The sequence below is a fragment of the Ostrea edulis genome, chromosome 1, assembly GCF_947568905.1.
Source record: "Ostrea edulis chromosome 1, xbOstEdul1.1, whole genome shotgun sequence".
Taxonomy (NCBI): Eukaryota; Metazoa; Mollusca; class Bivalvia; order Ostreida; family Ostreidae; genus Ostrea; species Ostrea edulis.
Window position 1 is genome coordinate 100,367,515 of NC_079164.1, and position 20,278 is coordinate 100,387,792.

A 20,278-nucleotide genomic window follows, 5' to 3' on the forward strand; every position below is an offset into this window, starting at 1 on the left:
GATATACGAAAAATCGCACGACAGTGATTGATCAAATGTCAACAGACGTAAGTCTTTCTGCTTTGTTGTTTATATAACATTCAGTATAATAAAACAAATATTGCATGAAGTTGAGGGTAACATTGAAAATTTTCACCCCTCGAAAAACCATTGTCAACTTCGGCTACGCCTCGGTTGACAATGGTTTTCTCGGGGTGAAAATTTTCAATGTTACCCTCAACTACATGCAATATTTATATATTATTATACCTCAGTATGAGAATTCTATGCAACACGTAATCTGATTGGTCTAGACGGTCACATGCCAGGGATAACAAAACTTCATATCTCCCTCTCAAACATCATATCTCCCTATCATAGCGAGCGCAGCGAGCCAGCGCGGAGCGCTGGCTCGTACTGCGAGCTCTAATGACTAGAGCGCGGGAAATAATCCGAGCTAAATCTCAACCTCTAACAAGAATTTTTTTTGACACCAATCCCAGAAGTCCCTCGTACAAAATGGCGGATGGTTCGATTCGTAAAATAATAAAAAAAAAAAATCTTTGAAGTATTACAAACCTTTCTTATTTGAAAGGAAAGGATGACAATCATATTCTTCCCCCTTTCTTTTTCTTTTTAAAATATTGTCTAAAGAAATGTAAACAGTCACGTCACAACTACCAGACTACGTCACAACACGCTCGTTGCATTTCCCGCTAAACTGGTTCCTACATTGGCGAGAAGAGCAAGACAGTAATCCTACGTATTGACAGTGAACCAGATCAGTTTTCCTTGTTTTCAATATAAATTTTTTGAAAATGTATTCAGATATGCTGCGCTCGCCCCAACGGTCACACCGTAATCATATTATTTACCGCTTGGGCAGCCTCGTGCGTTTTCCATAAATTTAACGTCAAAGTAGACGAAGTGTATTATGACGTCACAATAAGTCCGAGTCATTCTACTTTCATAGTTCGTAAGGCACAAAATATACGGGTCTCTGATATACAGTTTTAAAATTGACTGATTTTGGTTGATATAAAAACATGCAAGTAAATCAGCATTCAAGGAGAATGGAAATACAAAAACTGGTTATCACATCACTGTGTTTCGCTGTTTGTACCCTCTAATTCGTTGAGGCGCGGTGTTACCGTTAGGGCAATCTCAGCTACATACATGTACAATGTATAGTTGAGCGGACTCCAATTTGAAATGCAATTTTGTGGTCTTGCTTTGTTTCGGTATAATAAACAATTTATTGCATGAATGTTCGGGAGATATGAAGATTTACTCACCCAAGAAAAATCATATTCCCCTCGGGCGTTGCCCTCGGGGAATATGATTTTTCTTGGGTGAATAAATCTTCATATCTCCCTCACTATCATGCAATAAATGTATAATATTCGGTCCAGTTTTATTTTCGTCACTTTTGCCCTCGTTGTCACTGGGCGAAACTGTTTTCTCTCATATTTCTCTGTTAACACAACTATGTCTGGGTGAATTTAAAACGGGTCGAAAATGTCCGAAGGCGAAAATAACACGGGGCGAAAATAACCCTGTATACAGTATAACAATACACAATCATAATATTTATATTTGTGCATTTATTACAGCAGTACTATGTACTATTCATTTGTTTAATGACAGCTGGGTATTACTGCATGTGTACTCACATCAGCGTATTTGTAATTTGGCATTGACGGAGCTGATGATAGGTAAAGACAATGAACAGGGATTAATTTCATAACTCCTATAAGCAATACAAAATAGAGAGTTGGACAAAGACGGACCCCTGGATATACCAGAGGTGGGATCAGATGCCTAGGAGGAATAAGCGACGATAATGATAATGTTGACCGGTCACACCCGCCGTGAGCCCTATATCTTGATCAGGTAAATCGAGTAATCCGTAGTCAAATTCAGTGTGCCAAGAACAGCCTAACAATCGGTATGAAACACTTCAGACAGCATTTGACCCATTAACATAATCACAATGAATCAATATAGAATTTCATATCTAAACACAACCATGAATTAGTCTTCTTGCTTCACTACCAAATTCGCTAAAATTCAAATTCCGCTATAAAAAGTACACGTGCAGTATAATTGGAACAGGTACTTAAATGTTTTCAATAAAGGTTTTTAACATATATTGGTCATATAACATGGAAAGGCAAAATGAATACGGCGAAGTACATATAATTGTAGTATGTTACAATAATTTGTAGGCACATGGGTTCGTGAATGAAAGGTGAAGATAACGAACAGCAATCAATCTCATAACTCCTATAAGCAATACAAAATAGAGTTGGGCAAACATGGACTCTTGGACACACCAGAGGTGGGATCAGGTGACTAGAAGGAGTAGGCATCCCCTGTTGACCGGTCACACCCGCCGTGAGCCCTATATCCTGATCAGGTAAACGGAGTTATCCACAGTCAAAATCAGTGTGCCAAGACCGGCTTAATAATCGGTATGAAACATATACATAATACAATTAAATCCAATTTGAAATTTACTGTTTACATGTACACAAATGTGAAATTGCAGAAAAGAAGCTGCATCTCGGCCTACTAGATACCGCTCTAATAACACGAAAGGCTCTTTCTGTTTCCCCTTTTCTCTGATGGGAAAGCGGAATCTTTTGAGGCTTTCATTCAGATAGGAATATATAAAATGCTTCACAATAAATCTCGAAAGTAAAGGTCTTTGAAGATAACTTAAATACGGGGTACAGTAATTGTAATGAATTAAAGTATAAAGATGTAGATGTATTTGTTTTTATACATATACGACATGCACTTGTCGTTTTCAGGTATTTGGATTGGTGTACCCCATGTCAGTGCTTGTCTATTTCGTAGGTCGTATCATCATCTTAATACTCTTCAGTGAGAAGAATTTCTTTTTCCAGTTCTTCCATACTACGTACTTCGCACCACTTTTCTCCGAGTCTGTATACTGACCATTAGGATTGGTGTGGAAACAAGCTTTAAACCACCAGGCGGATTTCCAGAAGGCGGCACAGTGTCCATTGCTACTGTCGTTATCCCGATCTTTTGTTGAAAATACCATTCCATTGCAGTACGCCATACTATCCCCTGCAAGTATTGTGTAAACAATTAAAGGGACCAAACCGCCATTTAGCGGAAAACACCCTCTGAATCAAACTTGTTATACAGTGACCATTTTAACAAAAAATCTTACGAGAAAAATATTTTTTGTCTGCCTTATACTCAATTGAGTGCAACTGCTCTGAGAAAGAATGTCAGTTTTCATCTATGTATATACTTACAATGTAGGTTTTGTTCATTCACAAATATATGCGTGAAGAATTGTAAAAGATTGTCAGTGTTTTGAAATTTTCATCTTAATCGTAAGATTTTTTGTGCAAAGGGTCACTGGATTTTTGAAAGTATAAGATATGTAGCATTTCATCTCAATCAATTATTTCATTACATCGAGAATGTTTCGATGCAATCAAAATAAACTTAATGTCAAAAGTATGATGCATAAAATGAGATAAATGAGGTAAAAGTTTAAATGTAAAGATATTTAAACATTTTTGATATGATTCGAAAAAGCAGGCTCTTAAATGAAAGAAAGTAAAGCCTATCTAGAGATATCAAGCTAGACACTGTGTTATTAATCTGTAATTGGATATATTTACCCCCCCCCCCCCATTTTTTAGTATTATTTTATGCCTTTTTCTATGTACATGTATTTATTATTCTTTGTTTTAATCTATTTTTAATGTTTTACATGGAAATCTCTTTAGGTTAATTGTCTTAATTATATAAAGCGCTATATAAATGTATAAAAGTAATATAATAATGATATTGGTAATGATAATAATGATTAAATCCTGTGAGCGGAAGTTTGTGTCGGACATGCACCACTTCTTCTCTCTCACCCTCTCTTTCTTCCTCTCTCTTCAACCCTACTTCTTTCTTACTCTCTCATCATTCAATTTCTCTTTAACTTTTCTTCTCTCCCTTATTGTCCCTCTTTCCCCTCTCCTTCCCATCACCCACATTTGTATCTTAGCTTAATTGAATAGAAAATGATTATCGTAAAGGACACATCGCATGTTTTCAAAGTATAGAACATTACTTGCATTTTGTCTTCCTTATGCTTGTAGTAATTAATTCTAATAGTTCGTTTGCCAAAACATTGCAACAATTAACAATAATACGGAAAGGCGAAGATAACGAACAGTGATCAATTTCATAACTCCTATAAGCAATACAAAATAGATTTGGACAAACACGGACCCCTGGATATACTAGAGGTGGGATCAGGTGCCTAGGAGGAGTAAGCTTCCCCTGTCGACCGGTCACACCCGCCGTGAGCCCTATATCTTGATCAGGTAAACGGAGTTATCCATAGTCAAAATCAGTGTGCCAAGAACGGTCTAACAATTGGCATGAAACACGGACTTAAATCTAAGCCCCGATTTCAAAAAGTCTAGTTAATTTGTTGGGTAGTCACGCGGTACAGTGACGTCATATGCGACCTTCGTCGATCAACTCATTGTGAAAGTTGTGTTAGATTTAAAAAAAAAAAAAAAAAAAAATTGGGCTTTAGGGGCCTAATTTATTCACCATGGACATAATTAATTTCGATGTTGACAAATTTCCCCGAGTCTTAAATGTTTTAGCCACCAGTGCATACCAATAGCGACCCAAATACAGCGAGGAAAGTGAGTAATTGAAGAGTAAATAATGTTTACATGGGGTCGTTGTCTAAATACTACTTGGTAATATTTCTTTAAATATCTGTAATTAGCCTGTTTATAAATATATATATATATATATATATATATATATATATATATATATATAAGTACTGAAAAGGCCACGACACTGTTGGTTATTTAAAACTCAAATTTTCGACGCAACCCGCGTCTTTATCAAGAGACATGTATTACATAAACAAATAACACGCAAAAACGACAAGTATCGATAAACTACATTGGTGAGAAGAGTGATACACTATTGTACTGAGTGATAAAAATGGTGGTGGTTACGTTGTAAAGCGTGTTTACTGACTATGGTTTAGAGAGTTTGTACCATGGTCGGGTCGGGATGAAAATAAAATTATTCTTGAAAAATTACAGAAATCAGAAAAATTTAGAGGGAAAACTTACAAAACAATGTGATTATGGAATAAAATGGTGGGAAGATAATGATATGGAGTGATTAAGTTCAAAACAATATTAGGTAGTCCGTACCATTGATGATTCGGATATGGTGAACAGCGAAAAATAATGATTGCCAGAAGAACACGATTAAACAACAAACAAAGTCAATCAAAGGACACTGATCTAGCATTAAAATCAACAATCGAATAGGTGAATGCGAGAGAAGTCTAAGGAAAAAGATTATATATATAAAGGATATAGGGAAGTCGTTGTGGCCGAGTGGACTTACGCACTGGTTTGACAATGTTGCTAGGCGGTGGGTGCCGTACGTCGCTGGTTCGACCCCGGGCTGGGGCGAAAATTTTCAGTGCCTAGTTGTGATTATTTAGTGCTTTATATATATATATATATAAACAGTGCAATTATAATTAGATTTATTTTTCGATTAGATAAATTATGATACGATATATACCACTGACAATTAGGCCTACTGTCACGGAAGCAATTTAAAAAAATAAATAATTTAAAATAAAAATGATCAAAGAACAAGAGCCACGAATACCCAAATACGGCCCTGTAATTTTGAGTAAAATAAAGTATCTTCATTCCAAAATGTCTTCATGGTATGAAATAGCTTAGACCTTCTTCTTTATAAATATAGCGTGTTTTTTCCACGAAAATTCACGCATATAGAAATCATAACATACAGAACCCATAATAGTTGTGTTAATTTCGTAAAAGTTGATGATATCCAACAATATGCACCAAAAATTTGTATAACCCTCAGGCCTCGATCCAATAAATATTAATGAATTATAAATTAGTATATTACATACTGCATAGAAGTTAAGAGGGGTTGTTTTTTTTTTTGGATGGAGGCCTGGGGGATAAGTGAATTTCTACTTTTGATGTTCTGCAAATAACCGGAATTTCACATTCCATGCACGAAATCCGAATACTTTTCCAAACAACTACTGGTTTAATACAAATCGTAATATTTAAATATTATAGTTGGGGATTGTTCCATTGTCTTTTTACGAAACCAGTAATTATTCAAAATTAATAAAATATGAGTATTTCAAACAATATTATTGGAAAAAAAAACCGGATCCGCGCCATCGTCGGAATCGGGCGACGTACATCAATCGATTTTGCCCCCAAAATTTCAAATAGATTATATGCTCAATTTATGAACTTGAATATATATGTAACCATGTTAGAGATAGTTGCAAAAACCTTGCACTAGTTAACAGTTTTAGTTATTTGATCAAACAATTACGAAGATCTAAATCCTCCAATCCACTCCAGATACAATCGAGATCCACCCATCGTCTGCGCCGCGCCTTTACTTCCACACATTTTCTTTATACGTTATCACACTATATATATTTTAATTATCTGAAGGCCGTTAAATTTGATAAATATCTGGCTTCACATGTTTCATCTCCGTGCATTCAGTTTTCTTGGCACTGATGAGCATGTTGATATCGCTGTCACAGTACATAAAAAGACTTGGCGGGCCGAGGGGTGCCTAACTCGATAGGCTACTTAGATACAAAGATATATTGGCCTATCCCGTATTGTTTAATGATTTCTAAAGTTATAGTACAATATATGGGTACCAGACAAAAATTAGGCGTCCACATAACAATACAAAGGATAGACTGTAGGCTACAAGTCTCTGAGCTATCTACAACATTCGTTCGGTTGTTTACGTGTCAACTGATTTGGACATACGTCATCGGGTACCGTTATACTTCGACACACAGCTATTCCGTTCCATTGCATATTTCATCCGTCAGAAATCAATATATAGAAATACCTACAAATATGAATACGAAAAATATATCTAGCAGTATAGATCTGTTTTGCTTTTAAATGAAATTCATTGACAAACAGAATTACATTTGATCTAATTAGCAAAAAATATAAGGCAGTTAATAAAAAGGAATAATAATAATGAATAATTCGAAAATGAAAAAAAAAAATAATGTAAAAAGAATGTTAACGAAAATAGTGTATACACTGTATTTCATTGTTTCAATTATATTTATCAATTAAAATTCAGTCTCAACAGCAAATATTCCAAACCACAAATCTTATATCAAAATAAAAAAAGACAAATGGAAAAAATAAGAAGATATCATTAATACTGATTAAAATAGAGGTGAACATATGAATGACACTCGTTCCTGAAGTAAAAGTTGATGTATTTATTTTTTTAAATATATTATCCTACATAATTTAGTAAAATATTACTAAGCATTATAGAAGGAAGAACTGAACACATTATTAAACCACACTTTCCTACTTAATTTAGTTTGAGTGTTTGTAACATGGAGAAAGTGTCTAATAACGGAAAAAGGTTTCCCTCATGCATTTTATGTAATATAAGAACTAAACCTTATGACAGGAAGAAATGTGAAAGTGTTAAAATAAGCAAATTTTATGGTGGATGCCAAACTACAGATGTGTTAATTCACCATGGAGTTAACCCCTTGATTGATAAAATTCTTGTTTCTATTTATGTGAAAATAACATCCGTATTTAAGTAAAGAGGTACTGGATTAATATTACTTTAAAACTGTTGAATTGTTGCATATAAATAAAGATAAAAAAAAATATAAAGAGAGGGAATGAGAAAAACAGAGAGAGGAGAAAGAGATGTACGAGTATACTATTGTAACCTGTAATGTGGGTTCAAACCACGGATAATAATTTTTCGTAAACGTTTTCTACGTTCTAAATGATTGCATTAAACTATAGTTCTAAACAATGATAAATCAATTTGAATCAAACACTATGAATATTTCCTTATTGATTTATCATATGATTTTCCTCTAACTATTCCTTGCCTAGTTTAATCACTCGTGTTTCAGCCTCTGGTCTGAAACCACTGTTTCAAAGGCTGTTTAAAACTACAAGTCTAAACCCTTTATTTATTTGAGCATTTGCTCCTGGGCTATCTTCTGAAGGAATAATGTCTCAAATGGTCCACCCGCAGTAATTTGAGGTCCCGCATATGAGACAATAAACCTTACCAAATTCTGGATGTGAGATCCGATCTTCTCTCTTCTCCGTCTACCAGCAAACTAACTTAGAAGCGCAGAAGCGCCTTCTATTTATACCTCCGCTCAATTCTGCTGACTCATATACTAGTCTCCAAAACGTTTGAGACAATGTACAACACACAAGGAATAGCTAATCATTGACAATACTTTGAATGACCCTGATTGCCTCATTTACATGATCAAAGAAATTTTCATTACATTACCAACGCCTCCGAAACATATGCGACCCTGCATATGGAGCAAAGAAACAAACATTTTTAAATCATTATTATTATAGTTATCTTTAAGTAAACTACAAAGTTTCAATCGTAAACGGTTTTCTGTCTGTGTCTTTTTTTAAATGATTGTCATTTATTCCTCATATTCTAATTCATTTTCTTCAATAATTTCCTCAACATGTTTGTTATCTTTGGTGTAGGTCGACATGACTTTGTGTAACTTTCGTCTCTTGAGGACTTTCTTTTGTCCTCAGTAGACTGATTCTCAGTCTGAGTACTAGAAGACTTGTATGTCTTCCCAAAGCTGAAATTCTGTATGGATGCTGTGCATGTCTCGCTGTTTTGGGTTGACACCACTGGTGTTGTTCTCTTTGGTGTGAACACTGGAGCTGGTTCAGTGCCCTTCCGCACAACTCTACCCTTTTCCAAAGGACTACTGTTTCCCGGTTTTGTTTGGTGTCTCACTTTCTCATTATCAGTTTTATCTTCATTTGGTACGGATTGAGACTTCTGCATTTTGATTTCTTCTGGCCTTCCTTCACATGTCTCATCTTCTTCATCACTGGAACTTTCACCTGAGCTAGATACCTGTCCAATTAAATTCCCTGGATCCTGTCTAACCCACTCTTCGTCGCTCTCCACACCATTGTGATTCGTTGATTCTTTCTCATGGAACTTCTTCTCGTGTCTGACCAGATATTCCTTCTTCTTGAATAATTTTCCACATGTTCCACATTGAAACTTTCCACCCGTGCAACTCATTAAATGTTCAGGCCAGTGATTATTCTGCACTTCTCCATCACACAATGGACATTGATTTCTTACTTTGGCTTAGGTACTTTCAGCATTTTCTACAAAATAAGATAACACAATCTGCTGTAGTTAACATTTTTTGGGGGTAAAGTTCCATGCATCTCTAATAGGATTCATAGTCCTCTAACCACTTTGGTGGACCACATCTTCGTCTTGGTTTGGTAGACTTAACAAGTTCATCGACAATCTCAACAATTCTATCAGGTTCTTGCTCTATTTCATTTGCCTCGATGTCACTGTCTAACAACTCGGTTATCATACCGGAGGATTTGGTCCTTCTTTTTCGCATTCGATCGCAATGTATTATCTGCCTTTCACCTTTTCTTCCACAGTTAACAGCATAGAGAACTTCTGACCACTTTTCAAGGACTTCGAAAGGCCCACGCCAAAACGAAGAGAGCATCGGAGAACAACCTATCTTCTTTTGTGGAAAGTAAAAAACTTGATCACCTGGTTTAAATTTCTCCCAGGACATCTTCATATCATGATAGTTTTTCTGTCTACTCATGGCAGCATCTGTGTAATTGCGAACAAACTGTGGGCTCTCTCTATCCTTTCTTTAAGAATCCAAGCCCATTCATTTGGACTCCTACCTTTAAGAGGCTCTGGCATCTCATACTGCAAATCTAATGGCAAAGATGTTTCTCTTCCAAGCATCAGCATGTTCGGCGTAAAACCTGTCGACTCATGCTCTGCTGACCTATATGCCATCATGATATAGGGAATATGAGTGTCCCAATCTTTTTGATTCTCCCGTACATATGCGCTTAGCATACTTGTTAAGGTTCGGTTAAATCTCTCTACCATCCCATCAGACTGAGGATGGTAGGCCATGGTCCTTGTTTTCTGAATGTTCAAAAGTTTACATACTTCACGGAAAAGCTCACATTCAAATTGTCTGCCTTGGTCAGAATGTATTATCTTAGGCGTTCCAAGTCTTACAATAAATTCTTCTACAATCAACTTAGCCACGGTCTTAGCCTCCATATTTTGCACAGGAAAAGCCTCAGTCCACTTGGTGAAGTAGTCTGAGACCACTAAAATATATCTCCATTTCCCGTAATTGGTAGTTCGCCCAGAATATCAGCCGTTATGCGTTCCAACGGCATCCCTGCTGGAACAATCTGCATCGGCGCTACCTTTTTCTTATTTGGGTTCTTTCGCTTCGTACAAATGTCACAGCCTGTGACATATTGTCTTACATCTTGATGTAAGCCAGGCCAGTAGAACCTTTGTCTCATTCGCGCCAAAGTGTTATGTACTCCAAGATGTCCTTAGGTTCTGTCATCATGGCATTGTCTTAAGATTGTTCTTCTGTCAGAGAGAGGAACAACTTTCTGAAGTATTTCGTCATTTGGTTCCAACACTGTCTATCGTATGCATACAATTCCGTTTGTCAATTTCAGTCTCTTCCATTGACTCCATAGTGATCTAAGAAAATATCCTGTACTTCTTATATCTTCAAACTATGGTCTCTCATTTGTTTCTAGCCAAGACTTGACCAAAGTTATGTCTTTATCTGCTTCTTGACTTTCTTGCACCGACATGCTGTCTGTATCCTTTTCTTCAAAGACTGATCTAAGTTGACCTTTGCTTATCAGGCTTTTGTCATTGCAGTTATCATAACCACATTGTCTAAATGGGATGCGGCTTAAAGCGTCTGCATTGGTGTGCATTTTCCCTGGTCTATGTTGAATTTGGAATTCATATGTAGAAAGTGTTTCTATCCATCTTGCAAGCTGGCCTTCAGAATCTCTCTTGTTCAATAACCATCGTAATGAACTGTGATCTGTTCTGATTAAGAATGGCTTCCCATACAAATAATGTCTGAAATACTTCACAAAATGGACGATGGCCAGTATTTCTTTACGTGTGACACAATACTTTCGTTCCGTTTTGCTTAAACAGCGACTTGCATAGCAAATTACTTTTTCTTCCCCGTCTTGTATTTGTGACAACACGGCGCCCATGGCCATATCGCTGGCATCAGTGTCTAAAATAAATGGTATTGTGAATTCCGGGTGTGCCAGAATGGGTGCACTGATTAATCTATTTCGCAAAGTATCAAATGACTCCTGACAATCGCCAGACCAGATGAATTTCATTCCCTTTTGTGTTAACACATGTAATGGTTTCGCCCAAACTGCAAAGTTTGGTACGAATAGCTACAAAATCCAATGAAGGATCTTAGATCTGTTACATTACAAGGTTGTGGCCATTTCTTGATAACCTCAGTCTTCTTTGTGTCTGTGGAAATGCCTTCTTCAGACACAAAATATCCCAAGTAGTCAACACTACGTGAAAATAGGGTGCACTTTTTCGCTTTCAATTTTTAATCCAGTTTTTGCAAGTTTGTCAAAGACCTTGGACAAATTAGTTTCCATTTCATTAAAGGTTCTGGCATATACAATGATATCATCTGAATAGATAAGATAAGACAAATGTCCCACTGCAAACCCTGTAGAGTTAACTCCATTAACCTCTCGAACGTAGCTGGGGCATTACATAGCCCAAAGGACATGACATTGAATTGATATAGCCCATTTGAGTTACGAATGCTGTTTTGGCTTTGTCTTTTGAGTCCATTTCAATCTGTCAATAACCAGAGTGTAAATCGAGGGTTGAAAACCATTTGCAGCCAGCCAGTTGGTCCAGGGTCTCATCAATGCGTGGAATTGGATAGGCGTCTTTCTCAGTTATTGCATTCAATCGCATGTAGTCCACACAAAACCGTACAGACCCATCCTTCTTTTCCCCCAATGCTACTCTAGAAGACCAAGGGCTATTTGAAGGTTCTATAACCTTGTTCTTAATCATTTCCTTCACGTGCTTTTCTACTTCTGCATTCATGTGTTCTGGGAGTCGTCTTGGAACGTCCTTGATTGGTTTGTGATCCCCGGTGTCGATGCTATATTTAGCAAGTCCTGTTCTTCCCATGTCACTATCAGACTTTGTAAAGAGTTGAGCATATTTCAACAGAAGAGTTTTAACTGCATTCGCTTCTGTCTTACTCATCTTCAGGCAAGTCCTCATATACAGCTCATTTAAGTGCTCAGGCAATTTGTCATCAGCAGTTCTAGGTTTGTAATCATCTTCTATTATACACTATATGGGTGATAGTTGTCCAACTGTTGTTCCTGTGTGAATTATTACATTGTCGCCAGATGGATTAAAAAGTCTTACTGGGACGGTAGAACTACCTCTCACTACTGTCCTTCCAACCAGTCCTCTGCCAGAATTCAAAAACATTTCTACAGGCTCCACCACTCCAACATCTAAATGTATCTCATTGTTATCTGGAACTACAACTTTTCCCGTTGTGACAATTTCCGTATTTGATGGTATAGACACCGTTTCTAATGCCACAATTCTAAAACACCCTATTCTTTCCTCAAATTCTAGAGAATGAGTTTCATCTCCTAACTGCAGCGTTCTTTCGTGTAAATTAATTATGCCTTTGTTAGCTTTTAAACAATCAAGGGCCAGAACAGCATCAACAGTCATGTCAGCAACCAGTATTGTCTGATACAATATTTTCTTGCCAAACGTACATTTGACGAGTGCCTTTCCGTATATTTGAAGAGGCGTTCCTGACGCTGATAATATACTCTGATTCGTTTCAGTCAATTCCAGGTTGCACTTTTTATTTATCTCTTCCAACTTCTTCCGAGATACCAGTGTAACTGTAGCCCCTGTATCAACCAATGCCAGGACAGGAATATCATTTATGTTTTCTCTAATATACATTCCTGGCTCATTAGCATTTCTTTGAACTCCAATGCTTCCTGATACTCATGTCTAAGTCTTCTCCCACTATGGGTGGTCTTTTTGAAATGTCCAGAACTGTCGGGCTTGCTTTTGCCAGTCTTGTCAATTATGTTTGTGTTCGGTGGTGGAAACTTCTGATCAACTCTTCTGTTTGACTGGGCAAGTCTGCAGTCTATCTTTAAATGACCAGGTTTGCCACAATTGTAACACTTCTTCGGAATCCCTACTTTAGAACCCTTCTCGAACACCTTTGGCACATTATCGGTTTTAGAAGTTCTCCTCTTTTCATATTTTATATCATTTACTCCTTTCTGCAACCTGACCAGTATCTCCTTCTTAGAGCTAACTGTTTCTTCTAAACTTTCACGCTTAGTTTCACGTTTATTATCATCTCCAACTTCTCGAAGAAAACCAGATTCTTCATACTTTTTGCGTTCCGCTCCTACAAAAGCGTCAAACTTAACTGCATGCCGGATAGCTTCGTTGAGGTCCTGTGGTCTAGATTGTTTTATCCTCAGACGCATATATGCGCTTATGAGAGCATCAATAACATACTCTTTAGCAAGAATCTCACAAACATCTGCTGGAGCAGTAGGATAGGCTAGGCGTGTTAATCGTCTGACATCTTGTCCAAGCTGTGGTATGGTTTCGCTAGCCCTTTGTCTTCTCTCTCTTAGCTGAGCTCTATATAATTCCATTTGGTTAGCTGGAGAAAATCTATCTTCTAGGGCCTTTGAGAGTGCCTTGAAATTCGGTTGCAGTGTTTCAATTAGGTTTCCAAGCACTCCCTGAGCCTGGTCTCTGAGGGAAACAGCAAGGTACATTCCCTTTTCAGCCTCAGACCAATGTTTCAAACAGGCACAAGCATTAAAATGTGATTTATAATCTAACCACGATGTTGAACCATCATATGTTGCTGGTTTAAGCTTGTCAGACTTATCTGTATTTTCTTCAGCACCTTCATTATTTAGTGTTTGTAACATGTCCTTTTTTCTACGTGTTGTAACAATTCTTGGCATATTGTCTGGCGTTTCTAAATACATCGGTGTTGTTTCCGACCGAGACCTGTCTTTTCTTTTATAAAGTCCATATGAGTCTTCTGTCTGAGCATTAAGCTTAGTTTTAGGTTTTGCTCCTTTTGCCTCATACTTTTCCTCTGCATCATGTTCTATCTTACGCCCAGACTCTCCAATGCCCGAGTCTCTTACAGTCTCAGGTGTTGACTGCACCCTATGTTCCTTAATTCTCATGCTTTTATTAGAAAGTTCCTTAATTTTTTCTTCTAGAAAACTTATTTCTACGTCATTATTGTCCATGGCTTCCTATAATCTAAATGCAAACGTCTTGTTTCAGACAGTGAAAGTAAATATGAAACAGCAAAATATAATATTTTAAGTAGAACTACAATAGTTCGAATGTTACACTACTATTCAAACAAAAACAGACTATGATTTTAGGAATGGGTTGATTTAGATTATCCCACCGCTGCCACCAAAATTTTGTAACGTGTAATGTGGGTTCAAACCACGGATAATAATTTTTCTTAAACGTTTCCTACGTTCTAAATGATTGCATTAAACTATAGTTCTAAACAATGATAAATCAATTTGAATCAAACACTATGATTATTTCCTTATTGATTTATTATATGATTTTCCTCTAACTATTCCTTGCCTAGTCTAATCACTCGTGTTTCAGCCTCTGGTCTGAAACCAGTTTCAGACGCTGCTTCAAAACTACAAGTCCAAACCCTTTATTTATTTCAGCTTTTGCTCCCGGGCTATCTTCTGAAGGAATAATGTCTCAAATGGTCCACCCGCAGTAATTTGAGGTCCCGCATATGAAACAATAAACCTTACCTAAATTCTGGATGTGAGATTCGATCTTCTCTCTTCTCCGTCTACCAGCAAACTAACAGATACACAGAAGCGCCTTCTATTTATACCTCCACTCAATTCTGCTGAATCATATACTAGTCTCCAAAACGTTTGAGACAATGTACAACACACAAGGAATAGCTAATCATTGACAAGACTTTGAATGACCCTGATTGCCTCATTTACATAATCAAAGGCATATATATAATATATACATGTATATACAATATAATATGATATTTGGCTCCTACCGTTTAGAAGCAACCCTGTCAAGGTCTTACCCTTCGCATCGTCATGGTGAACTGGAAATGAAGTCCATTTATCGGCTATAATCAACCGTCAAATCTCAAATGCGAAAAATCCCCAATACGAGGACTTTAATCGTCTTGATGATGAAATAATAATGTTAAAATTTGTTGTTTCTTTTCGATAAATTGCATAAGACTACTTAACTTAAATTATTTAAATTACACGACATGTACATCAAAATAATAATTGAATTATAAATCTATTCAATTATGAATATGTTTCAACAACTGAAGTATTTTTAAACAAGAGGCCCATGGGCTACATCGCTCACCCGAGTCACCTTGGTCCATATCAGAAGATTTTCCATATCTATTTGCATGTAAAACCGTAGTCCCTATTATGTCCCCAAACCTACCCCTGGAAGCCATGGTTTTTGCAAACTTGAATCTACACTATGTCAGAAAGCTTTCATGTAAATGTGAACTTCTTTGGTCCAATGGTTCTTGAGAAGAAGATTTTTAAAGATTTTCCCTATATATTTGTATGTAAAACTTTGATCCCCTATTGTGGCCCCATCCTACCCCCGGGGGCCATGATTTTAACAAACCTGAATATGCACTATATCAGAAAGCTTTCATATAAATCTCAGCTTTTCTGGCTTAGTGGTTCTGGGAAGAAGATTTTTAAAGATTTTTTCCTATATATTTGTATGTAAATCTTTGACCTCCTATTGTGGCCCCATCCGACCCCAGGGGCCATGATCCTAACAATTTAGAATCTGCACTATATCAGGAAGCTTTCATATAAATCTCAGCTTTTCTGGTTCAGTGGTTCTTGGGAAGATTTTTAAAGATTTTTCCTATATATTTGTATGTAAAACTTTGATCCCCTATTGTGGCCCCATCCATTACGCAATCCGCTATAAATAAAACATCCAATGAAATCACTACATCTTGTTATAGTGTACATGGTTACAAATGACGCGATCTCATACTGCTGTATTGATAAACACGCGCAATTGTCATTTTTACACTACTAATTACGTTTATTGATAGTAGACCGAGTTTGGAAACATTTTTGCTTAAGACAATATTGCTTAAACGATTGGACTAGCCATAACTGTAGGTATCAATCCACGTTCTCTCGCTTCGCGTTATTAAAAATAGAACCGCATTCTCATTGGTTCCCTCTCTTTTGTGGAACCAATCAGAACGAGCCCAATTGTTTGATAGCCATTGATGTCAAGGGTTAGTGCGAGGTAAGGAATGAATATAACCCTTGATTTGAGAAAATGGAAAGAAAGAAGAAAAAAGAGAATCAAATCTAGCACACTTGTTTTAAAATCTAGTACATCTCAACGAGAATGGTTTGTCAAAACAATTTCACAAAGTCCCGAGAACCTTGATAGCTGTTATATAGATTTTTAACATTTATGTTATTAAATATTTTTTATATTCACTAAGCGCACGGTACTGGTGTCACTTTACGTTACACTTATAACGTCATAAATTGTGGCAAAATATAATCACGAAAGCAACGTCACATTTTAAACAAATTCATTATCTCCAAGCTGTAATATCATAACTAAAGCACATGCATAATTTAATGTTTAAAAATTGAAAATAAATCTTTGTACGTGTATAGTGTACATTCATAAAAATTATGAATTCTTACAAATACTCCAAAGTATACGTACTGTATTTATTTCACCGTGCCTACAACAGTAGGCATGTTGTATGAAATAAGGGTACCCGTTTCGGTAGGTTTCGTTTTGCTTCGGTAGATTTCGTTTCCTTTCGATTTCGTTTCGCATTTTACAGGTAACCATCCCATGAAATAAGGCTTGCAATTCTTATGAATATGACCTCTGAGAAATTTGAACACAGTAACAAAAATCAGTTTTGGTTTTTTCTAGGATATATATAGACTTGCTCAAGTCTCTATGTTTAATAATCATTGCTCTCTTTAATACTTTTTATTAATACCAAACACGGAAGGGGGAGGGGGGGGGGGTTTAAAAACTCCCGTACGTTTCTGTCATCGATCTACATCGATCACGCTCTGAAGATAGTGGGGAAAAAAAAACCAACAACCAGCGCATAGAAAGTATATGTAGTTTTGCGCTTTATAAATGAATAATAATAACCACGGTGAGTTGAAGTGAGAGTTAAAAACTTCCAAATAATATTACATTTTAACGTTTTAATGTTCACTTTCATTTGTGAATAAACAGTAGAAAAGGTATACAGAGTGTTATTTATACTCGTATGTTTTACTTGCGAATCGGTTAGTTTCAATATATATCATATTTAGTTTTGAAGGGGTGGTCTCGTGAAAACCGTGTGACTTTAGATTTTTTTGTCAGATGTTGAACTTTTGATCTAATGATATTGTTATTCATATGCGGAAATCTTGATTTGTATTCGATAATCTTGATATCTATATGCGGACGGAAATTTTGATTTATATGTGAGAAATCTTGATATTCATATGCGAATTTTTTTTTATTTTACTCTACGAGAGAGAGAGAGAGAGAGAGAGAGAGAGAGAGAGGGGGGGGCTTCCTCTACTCTTCTGGAGTACCAACGCATGTGGGCGAAATATTCCAGGGGCAATCGCTCACACCCGCCAGAGATCACCTGGGTCCTAAATACAACAGTGAGGTTGTTCAACACGTCACTGATACTCTAACAAGATTTTGACATTCAATTCATTTAATATGTGACTTATGTATATATCTTTCATTCATTGGAAGGGGGGGGGGGGGTACATAAGATCTAACACGCTATATATATCCACCGTTCTGGTGCCTGTGCTCACATCCACCTCCTAGGGAATGCTACAGGCTGGTGCATGTTGGAAACTGTAGGAGGGTCCACAGTTTGCTCTGTACTTGCTCTTTAAACCAGGTAGCACGCAGGAGACAGATGAGATGCGCAGAGATCTCTTCCCCCTTAGAACGTGACCACCCGTTCAGGTCCAGGCACCTATGTCCACATAGGGCCCCCTGTGTTGCCCCTACGTTGGTAGTCAAACTGACCGCCTCCCCAGTTCCCCACAAAAAATTGCACGCGACCCTTTCCGCCATATATGTAAATTTGCACCCTGTTTCTGATTACGATTAATAAATATTCAAATTTGTATCACTCTTGTTAATCCAGCTAGCTAAGCTGCCTATGGGGGTTTACAGGGCAGCCACCCAAGTTTCGACATAGCTACTGGGTTTATTCAGCATATTAGGGCAAGGTCAACTATTCAATTCAGGCCAAATGTCTCACGGCTGGTAGTGCTGTATATTTATTAAAGTTTAATTTTAGCAGAGTAGCTCCTCTAGTTAAATTTAAGACATCCGAGGTCAGGTCATGGTCAATGAAGCTAATTCTTTTATCAATTTTTGAAATTATGCATTTCACCTACAATCAATAATGACTAAATCCATGCGTACATCTAGCATGTGTACATCAACATTATCAAATACGAATCAAATATTATGGAATATAAATCGAGATTTATATAATTATCGAATATAAATAACAAGGTTACCAAATGTAAATAAATAACAAGATTATCGAATATAAATCAAAATTTTCGCATATAAATATTAAGATTATCGAATATAATTAAAATTTTCTCATATATGAATAACAAGATTATCGAATATGATTAAAGAGTTTCGTATATAAATCAAGATTTGTATAATATTGCAACGTTTTACACACCGTAAGTGTATCTGTTCAATGCTGAATTTTTATATGCATACATACAGTACATCGTCGCAAACCACGGGTTATTGTTTCATTCTATTTCACAAACGTTTGTGAAATAGAATGAAACAATAACCCGTGGTTTGCGACGATGACATACAGTAGTACATGCAACAAAATGTAGTCTGTACAATTGTCATTTGATAAAGTCAATTAAAGTATATGTACCAGATCTAGAGCAAAATATATCTATGAGATACACATGCTATAGCTTAAATACCTTGTATACTATTTTTAAAAATCATTTTAATTTAGATCATTTAAAAATAATAAAAGCAACATTTTACGTTTTAGCTAGACGTAGGTTGTGTACATTGACGTTGCGTCATTGCGCGACAAAATCACATGGGACATTTATTTGGACATTAAGTATCTTTTCGTTTTCCTAAATGGACGCGGGATAAAATGAAATGTTGTATATTCTATATAGTAAATTTTATGTACTTTCTGTAAGTTATATTCATTAAAATATTCGCGTTGGAATAATGCTTAGAAATAAGACATAAAATGGTAGAATTGTTTAAAAAGCGCGGTTTTTGTAGAATAAGGACATTTCACTGGACACCGATAAAATCAATCTACTTCATGGATATACTCAGAATTTTATAATACTGGTATACATTGTGCTCTACGATACATGTACATTATAAATGTAACAAGGATAGTCAACTTCCCCCTGTATTAGGCGTGCTACTGGTCATGATGATTTGCATTTGCAGTCTATCTACAAACACGGGACACCACTGACAGGCACTGTCTTTGCCATTTTTAAGGTCGCTATATCAATTCTATGAACTAAATGTTTAAAGTAATTGGTTTATGGTTTTTAGATAAGGACGTCACAATCATCCACCAATTCTTACGTTATTTGGGACAAAATCAATCATTTTATTAATCTGTGGATAAAGTGTATGCGTATTTCATGTAACGCGGGACAACGAAAAATGACGACATCTGCGTGTATTTATTGCTAATGAAATGCGTGTAAATTATATTTTATATAAGCTATTATCATTATTTATATATTTTCCTTGCCATTGATGTATAAGACTTTAATAATCCACAAAATATACAACTGTGTAAACATAGCGGAAACATTTTCTAATGCACGTATGAAAGTAACACCAGTACCGTGCGCAACGTCACTATTATTTTTATGTAAAATAAAGTGTGTTTTTGTTGAAAATGTTGGATTGAAAAGATTTTTTGTACTACATGTATTCAAACATTTTAATTATTAATAAATGAAAGATCATGCAACTAGATAATTTGTGTGGTGTTTTAGATATTTTTATACATCATAGCTACTCTTTCTTCACCCAGAGCGACTCTGCCTGGCCGATTGCGTGTACTACAAATAATATATAGGATGATACAATAAACTGCGCATATAAATGC